The following is a 9,413-nucleotide window of genomic DNA, read 5'->3' as shown; positions in this document are numbered from 1 at the left end:
ACTGAAAAAAACAGCCATGGCTTGTAAATAGAACTTAATTTTAAACATGTTAACTGATCTTGCTTTTTGTGAGCATTTGTGTGAGGAAAGTTTCCTCCACACAAGTGTTTACAGTAAACAAATTTGAGGCCCACTACTCCAGTTGGCAGATGAAAAAACAGAATGGTATTCCACAGTGAGTTAAATTCATTTTGTAAGTAAAAGGAAAATTCTACCTTCCTTTTGAGACAAATGCTATAGAATTATACTGTGTTTCTGGCCAAAATTTCTTAACAAAGAAACCAGTGAAAAAATATACATCAAATTATTCTGACAGATCCAACAAACCTTCAAGTTTACAGAATGTACAAGTCATTATATTTAAGCTATCAGATACAGAAATAACATCAATACACATAATACAGGTGACCAATCATTCAGCCAAAGTATCTTAGCATTTCACAGGATGATAAAAGGGATGAATCAGGTAATGATTCACAGGCTAAAATGTGCTTTATATTTACAGTTAAAACAGCACAATGGAATAAAGAAAGAAAGGGAAAAAAAATATAAAATAGATAAAATAACCCTCGACAAAAATCTCCCCAGAAAAAAATAATTGCAGGAAAAACATTCTAAACATTCTTCAACCAGCTTTAACTATGACTTCTGTGGCTGTTGCTAAGTCAGAAAGCAATGCTAATGGTTCTTCAACTGATTTGTGTTCAGGTAAAACACCTCCATCAGTGAAAAGCTCGCTGACCTCAGCCTACAATCTCTAGTCACAAGGGCATTAGAACTGGCCATGCACAAAACAGATTGCTCTTTCAGTATCAATCCCAGGTTCTTTACACTCTACCCTGAATTCAGCACCTCCAGAACTGGACTTAGAGGGTATGAAGCTGGAGGAATTTAGTTTCCAGCTCATTCTGAAGATCCCTTTAACTATTAGACTCTCTACAGCAGTCCACCTAGACTAGCAGCTCAGTAATTTCTAATTAAAAACAAAACAAAACAATCAACAACAACAAAAAAATACCCTATGCAGTTTTATGTTTGTCCTTCTTGCTGAGTAGTAATGCAGTTATCCAGAGAGGTTCTGTCTGCACTCTCAGTTTTGGAACTCCTGTGCAGTCACACCAAAGTAGCAGCCTTGGCCACAGCAGCTCCTCTGACAGCTCTGACATGGACTAAAGGGCTCACAGTTATTGCAGTAACATTTACTACCCTCACAGCCATTACATACTCTGGAGGCAAGCAAGCAGGCCCAATGAAACATCTTCTTACTGTAATCACATAAACTGAAATCCCTTCAAAGTCACAAAAAAACCCCAAAACCCACAACTTAAAATTATTCACCACCACCATAACTGTTCAAAAGTTAACTCTCTCTTAAAAAATTTTCACCATAACTTCTTCTGGTTAAATCCCATGGGGGTAATCAATATTTCTTATTAGCTTTTGACATGCTATTCTTCAATTTCATGAGCTAACATCTGTGATTCTGAACTACTGATAGAAATAACTCAGATACAGAAATAAGTAATTCCATGTATTTACAACAGCATGTTCTGGGAGTTTCACCATCTGAAAGTTAGTTGGTGTAAAAGCAGAACATAATAAATACAGAGATCTCATGAAGATCACTTTGTAAGAAAGTCCCTAATAAATGACAGAAACACCCTTGGCTTTCAGTCATGTGCCTGCTCTGAATCTCAAATCCCTTTTAGTTACACAATATAAAAAATTATCCTTTTCTTGGGCGGGCTTAACACAATGGTAAAACTGCATGGATTTTTTTTTCCCATATGAGACCTTCACAAACTATTTGAAGCGTATAATTTTTTTTTCTATAAAACTGTCTTAAGAATTTGAAAGTAAAAATTCCATTTTTCCATTCTGTATGTTTTAAATGAAGAAAAAGTTACAAATATTTTAAATTTACCAGAGCTCTCTTGTCCCTTCCAAGACCGTAACATTTTGGATAATGGACTATTTAGCAACTGATCTATATTAATTCTTAATTAAAATTTCAGTGAAAACAATGAGTGAACATTTTAATGAGAAAAGAATATGGGGCATTTTTGAAACTCGGATAACAAAAATAACTTATTCCCAAAAAATAAAGGGGAACAATGAGTTTATCAATTGTTTAACAATTAGTTGGTTTTCTTTTTCCAAACAGCTTCAGTTGAGGAAAAATTATATATCAGAAAATCTGGGTCCTATATTGCCAACATTTAACTGAACACCCCTACATCTTGTTAATTCCCCCAGTCATCAGAAACAAACTCATACTTCAGCTGACCAAACAAAATATTTGTACTTAAGGTTCCCTAAAATGTTTGGGCAATTTCAGTTTCTACACTGCCCACTGACAACTTCACCAAATTCTTTGCAATGCAGAAATCAGCAAATATTTTCAAGTCACAGAATACTAAAGCATTGCAGCGGCAGTGTTCACTCCTGCATGGGAAATGGGGGTCCTCAGAAGCAGCCATTAATATTTGTAGGCAACAGGTTCAAAATTATTGGTATAAAGGGAATATTCTATGTCAGTAAATTTTCAAGGCCAAAACCTGCCAAATCAGTGGATGACACAGCCTGTTTGGGGCAGAGCTTTTGCTCTGGCTGCTCAAGGAAATGCAGGGAAATGGAGGTCATCTGGAGATTTCCCTTTTCTCCACTTTAGATCCCCTGACTGCCAGAACTGCAGAGATGAAGGGGAAAAGACCACAGGGTTCTTCAGTGTTATAGCTCAGGATTCTCAGAAAAGGTTCCTTATTACTAAAAGCCAGGTGTTCATATCATTTGCACTATTATTTCTGTCAGAACTTAATTTGGCCCAAGTTGGACTTGTTTTAGTCACTCTTAGGTCAAATTGGACCCCACATTAGAAATATTTGATTGCTCTTTGTTGGTCTTCTTATTAAAAGGGCATCGTAAAAATTAGCAGCAGTTACTTTCATCTCATAACTCTGAATGATTCTTTAACAGGTTCATGACAAAATTTAACACAGATAATATTCCAAAGCACAGCTCATATCATATAAAACTGATCAATAGGATACATGCATCACTAAACCTCACTAAACCTGACTTTTCTTTGCTGAGAGACACAGCAATGTAAACTTCCCTACAATGAAGTCCTTCTGAGAGCCTTCTAACATAAAGGTCTGCATGAAATTATACTCCAGAACTAAAATTTAACAGGATATGATGTTATCCCACACTGTTGTATAGCAGCATATTAAAAAAAAAATGCGGCCCCACAGCTTAAAGAAACACAGTGAAGAGGGAAAAAAAAGTTTCATGATCTTGGAAGAGCAGTATTTTTGCAGTCATAATTAGACACCAAATTCAAAATACACAGATATTAATAACATTCATAGCTACATAAAATCATGGCACCCCTTGGAAATCAACAAGATTTTGGCATACACGCAAAGTCAGACTTCTAAATACTTGTAACCAGTCCAATTTACTCATTTACACCGGTCTGATTTACTCATTTAAACCAGTGAAAAATTCAAAATCAATAATATTATAAAATTTGTAAGCACAGATAATGTTATCTGGAACATCTCAATTTCAGGTACTTGTTTTACAGGTTTCTTAGAGATTCAACCCTGAAGTCATGAATGCAGCAGACTTAATTATTTTAAGAGATAGTTAAAATATTGATAAACCTTTGGTTGCAGAGGATAGACTAAAACTATGAACTTTGAAGACTGTCCCAAAAGCTTGAGGGAAATTAAAAGAATTTATTTTAATCACAATTTTATAATTGGTATTGCTACTTACAGACTGTGGTTGCTGGTACAATTGGGCTACTACACACCTAAGTGAGAATAGGTTGGCCTGCATAATCGATGTATCTATCAAGATAAAAGCCCCAACAACAACTGTCCCTGCTGCAAAGTTTAGACAACTTTTTCTGTAAGTAACTCAATGAAACTAATGGGGTCTGGAGTCCTATGAACTTGTTGGATCATCTAGTGAAACCCAAAAGAACTCCATAATGCATTTGTGATGCCTTTCTCTTGTGCAGATCCCCAAGAGTCCAATGTGTGAGCTCAGCTTGCAGTCACTTTGTCAGCGTAGCTGCTAGTATTCTCTCTCTTATAGCTGCTCTCTTCTTACATACACTTCTGAAGCTCATGGACACTTCATTTCTTCAGAACTGCTTCTCTTCTGAGAAATCTGGCTGAAGATTTCCAAGAGTTTGGACATAGTGAGGATGGTCAGAAAGAAGAATAAACAAAGGCAAAGACAGACACAATGACCGCCTCAGCCTCCTCCCTAGGAGACCAAGCTAAAAGAGAAAACATGTTTGCAGAATTATGTGCTGAGTTTGTTTCTGTCAAGTGGGTGGCTCTTAGTTTTAATGTAAAACACTAACTGAATTAAACCTACTTCGATTAAATACAACTAATTTTGAAATGTGTGTCGAAGCACTGCATTGCTACTGAGCTCTGAGTTTTTAAGAGACTGACAAGAATGTACTGTATTTTTTTTTTTCCAATCTATTTCAATTACAGTTTTATAATGGCAAAATAGTGGCAAGATTAGTCTATTTTATCATGATTAAATCTTGATTAACATATTAAATAACCAATGTACACTAATTAACTCTATTAAATGCAATGTCCAATGCATTGTTCTACTTCTGTAGACTTCCAATGAAAAAGTAACTATCATTAGTATGGTTTTTTCTTATCCAGCGTTTTTAGGATCTAACACAGAGTATCACTATGTACTAAATACCTTAAAGTATGATTTTGATAAGCTATTTTTGAAGACCGTATTTTGAAAGAGATTTGCAGATAAGTTACAATATGAACAGAAAATAATACAGCATTTCCAAACATGTCCTATGCAATCGGAACACTGAAGATATAAAATTTAAATCTACATTCTTGTAAGGACAGCATGAAGTTGAATTTTAGATAACCTTCCAGTTCAATTATGTGAAGTGGCAATACAGTATTTTACAGGATGCACAGTTGAAAAGCCATTACCAGGGATTTGTCACTATTTCACAACTGTGAACAACTCTAGGCAAGGCTTTTAACCAGCAGTTAAAAACTCCCTTGTGTCTACATCTTGCAGTAACTTTTTATTCCACTGGAAACACTTTAAACATCTAGTTTCCTCTGTCATGAGTACTCACAGGAACTCAGACATCTGCAGCCTGATTTCCTTGTGTTGCAAACATCCTCTCAAAATACAAAATGAGAGCAGCCATCACTGTAAGCCAACACATTTATGCCAGGTTTTCAGCCAACTCTTAAATACAGTTGGGGGTTTTTGTGCACAAAAACATATGGACCAAACTGAAATGAATAAAAAATAGATTTTTGAAACCTGCCTATCCACTTCATGAGATGTTTCAAATGTGCAATGGGTGGTGACACAAGGTGCTCAAACTCAGACTTGTCTAACTTGGGGCACTGCGCTGAGGCACTTCCAATTTCTTTAAGGTCATTGAAGTGACTCCTGTACCTCCACATGCCAATTTAGAGACAAGGTGTAAAAACAATACAACAGTTCTTGCTGTGATAGAAATGAACACTAGTTGCATATGTTGCTTCCAATAAAAGGCACAACTGTACTTCAAGAAGCACAAATGAACAGCTGGTATTTGTCCACCCCAGTACTGTGTCTTTTCCTACTTCTCTTGGTTCAAATCCTACAGCATAACAAAGGCACATGGTAAGGCAGCAAGTAAAGTTCAGTTTGGCACCTTTCCAGATATTGTATTCACACAAGGGAAACTTAATGATGAGCAGAAACCCATCACTGTGTCAGGCAGCTGCAAGGTTCTGGCCTTTAGGCACAGTGAGCCAGAAGCTGGGGTTACTGTCTACACAGTAGACAAGGTAGGGTTTTCACCAGGCAGGTGGCATGTGCCATTGTCCTCAAGCAAAGCAAGGGACAGGGATGGTGGCCACATTCAAATAGGAGATCATGAGGCAATTTTGAAGCGATGAGGCAGGTCTGATATCACGCTGGGAAGTGAGATGAGGTCCTGTGTAGTAGCCAGGGCTAGACAAAGCCCTGTGATCTCTGGAAAAGGTGCATGGTGACAAGTCAGGTTCAAGGTCAAACCAAGAAATCAGTCCATAGGTCTCAGTTCAGATCAACAGGGCCCTTGGCCAGGCACAAACACAGCTGTGGCTGAGCTGGGAAAAGACACAGCCATAACTGAGGCAGACACAGAAGATCCAGGGCTGCAAAGCCCACAGGTAGAGTATATGATGTGAAAACCCAAATGAGAGTATTTCACATTGTTAGTAGAACAGCACTGCGTCTCTCCCGAGATATGATGCCCCAGACATCATTTGCCAGTCACCCTCTCCATCTGCCCAGACTGCAAGGGAGAGGTGCCAAGAGCAGGCAGGTCACCTATGCCTTACAGCAGAGGTTTGCTCTCAAAAACAGTCCCCAGAATTCCCAACCAGAACCAGCACAGCTCTGTCCTGTCACCTGGGTGCATCCAAGAGGAGTGTCTCCCCCTTGCCATACCATCACACAAACCTGTGCTCACCCTGGGACCAGATGCCTGCACTCTTTTCCTCCCTTTATGTGATGCTGTTGGAAAAGCTGTTGCACACATTGGGACTCCAGGACACTGAGAGATCTGCCCATGTGGGATGCAATTATGTTGAATATTTTCATACAGCTCAACAGAAATGTAAATGTCAGCAACAAATATCTTTGTCAGATTTCCAAAGAATTAACAATGTACTCACTCACAGACAAAAGGGATTGTTTCTGAACATGATCTCTGCCTTCAGGCTGTAGGACAATGCCTTTTTAGTGGTCTTCATCAAACTTTGTTTGAAATTATGTTAGTAACTGGCAGAATTTTTTAATTAGACCACCAAATGGCAACCTTAATGTACAGGATATACAGTCACTGGCTTTTACTTTGAATTTCTTTTATTGTCTAGAGTAACAGAATCAGCAAGAAGAGGAACCGGTTACTACAAAAGCATGATAACTACTTCAATCCCTAGCTATAAACATACAGTAATTAATTAATGCAGATCACATATGTCAAGGAAAAGACAGAGTATATGGGATGAAGTCAGCATAATCCTTTTGTATAGTTTTATGAATGATCTAATGTTGTAACTCAGTAAAGATACTTCAGATTTACAGCAATACATAAGCAGACAGTAGAATCAGAATTAAAGAGCTGATCCATATTGATAATATTTAAAAAAAAAAAAAATAAGTAATTGTTTCTGGTGAACTTAAGAGATTTTTATATTCATTGTGAAATAAAATGCATCATGACTTTCCACAGACAGATGAATCAGAAGAGCAAACCTACTCCGCAAGAGCCCTTAAAAATTAGTTATGTATTCATGCCCATGTAACTAGCACATGCTTACAATTAGCCATTACCTTGAATGCATTTGAGAATAAGAAAAAAACTCTTCTGAATTTAGGAATAAGTTAAAATGGTCACAAACACTCCTACTCTCTTAATACTCCTTTTTAAAATAAGCTTTATCATAAAGGACATTTTCAGGACTAATTAACTACTATGTCTGAAAGAAAAGTACTTTCAGACCCTCTGATGGTCCATTTCATGTATTACTGTTCCTTCCCACCCTTTTCATTTCCAGTACACAAGTCTTTATTATTTCTTCATCAGAATGTTTGTGCATATATATATATATGTACATTATACAAATAAATATATTGTTGTCTGCAGCTATATAAAGTTAAAGAAAATTTAGCTCTGCTCAGAAGTCTATTTTTAATTCTCTCATTGTTTACATACATTCATTATTGTTTCAATTCACAGTCTGGAAGAAAAGAGAAAACAAAAAAAAAGATACCTTGAACTGAGTTGAAAAAGGAAGTTATTCATGGGAATTTTGAGGGCATAACCCCCCTTTTGATAACAGCTTACATTTTATATGACAGTGTGTGTTCACCAGCTAAGTTCCCCTATCCACAGGCTCAAATTACAAGTCCATGGAAATAAGTTATTTGATTCCTTGAAAACATTTCAACTGAATCAATTTCTAGTTAACTTTAGTCATGTTCTTTAAATTAAAAGAAACAAAAAATTTTATTATTCTATAACTGGTTTTCATCTGAAGAAAGTATTATGCATTTATAATTTTGGACACTGCTTAACTTCATATTTTCATCTGAAGACTTCCCCTGATGCTGTGTGTAGTTGTGTGGCATTGATTTCAGAATAAGCCTCTAAGTCAAGGTGTGATCAGTTATATAGACAGGCTCACTGCACTTTCTCATATCTGAAATATCCCTGGAGGCTTTTACCATTTCTCAGTGTCATAGATTTTAATCTTTATTGTGTGAAATCCAAAATTACCAAACACAAAGTAACTCTCACTTCAAGTAGTGTACATGGTAATCACAATAACCCCACAATCCAAAATAAAAATGCATATAGAGACTGGTCTACAGTCTATTGAGGTCAAAGTCCATCCTAAGTTATATTATTCCAAGATCATGAGTTCATTCATTTGCTATGAATCTACTCTCAAAATTCCTTCTTAGAAGGAAAAAAAAAATCTATTCCATAACAACAAGATAATTAGATCTCAAACATATTTCATATTGCATGTCTAATATTTCTTTAGAAGTCATAATATTGCAAAATAAATTAAATCCCCCTTATATAATGAAGCCAAATCAATATTTTAATGTTACTGAGTGCAATCATAGGTGAAATCTTTATGCTTTTAATAACAAAAGATGAATTAATACCTGCTTAGGCTGGAAGAACAAATGTTGACTAAAATGTAGGTAAGCATTTTAGTAGAAATCTTGTAAACTTATGCCCCCTGGTCACCCATGAAAACATCCCTGTAGTAAAACTGACTCAAAGTTCTGTGTCTGAGCACATTTCTGCAGCAACGAGGTTAAACTATTAACCTGAACTGAGCTGCAAAACACCTGCACCTGTGCAGTTTGACTGTAATCACACTGCTTTTGGACTGGAACCAGATCATACCTCGATCACACCATCACAGACAATAACAGAAAATAAAAATATTTTTACAAAACCCAAACTCATATTAACAATAAGAAAGTTAAAACTTGTTGAACTCTCCAGAATTTTTGATGCAGGGTGAGACAGGGAGATACAGGAGCTTCAATAAATGGCAATGGATTCATACTTAAAGTTAAATTGACACTGATGCTAAACCACAGCATTGCAATGCTGGCATTCATTGCTGCCTGTGTCATAGACACATAATGTGATTTTAGATGACTTATCATAATCTTAGTTCATTTAGATACCAACGTACATATTTACAAGAGATAAATTAAATGCTTATGGGATGCAGGTGCTTAAAACACCTTCCTTAGTCAGTGCAGACCTTACTCTGTCTCCAGTACTACAGCATAAAATGGGAATAAAGGCATCCTGCATACAC

The 9,413-nt window shown here is 36.5% G+C and overlaps 1 long non-coding RNA gene across 1 annotated transcript; it reads right to left on the bottom strand.

Annotated features, from left to right (window-relative positions):
• Window positions 1-334: 334 nt before the first annotated feature.
• LOC147655709 (uncharacterized) lies at window positions 335-8,887 on the bottom strand. The gene is made up of 2 exons (XR_015290325.1): window positions 8,740-8,887; window positions 335-4,186 (listed from the first exon to the last, which is right to left on the bottom strand). It is a non-coding gene; the product is annotated as an uncharacterized LOC147655709 (long non-coding RNA).
• Window positions 8,888-9,413: the final 526 nt, after the last annotated feature.

Source organism: Cyanistes caeruleus, chromosome 1 (genome assembly GCF_971803275.1).
Source record: "Cyanistes caeruleus chromosome 1, bCyaCae1.hap1.1, whole genome shotgun sequence".
Taxonomy (NCBI): Eukaryota; Metazoa; Chordata; class Aves; order Passeriformes; family Paridae; genus Cyanistes; species Cyanistes caeruleus.
The sequence above is the reverse complement of the archived record's forward strand: the minus strand, read 5'-3'. Positions and strand labels throughout refer to the sequence as shown.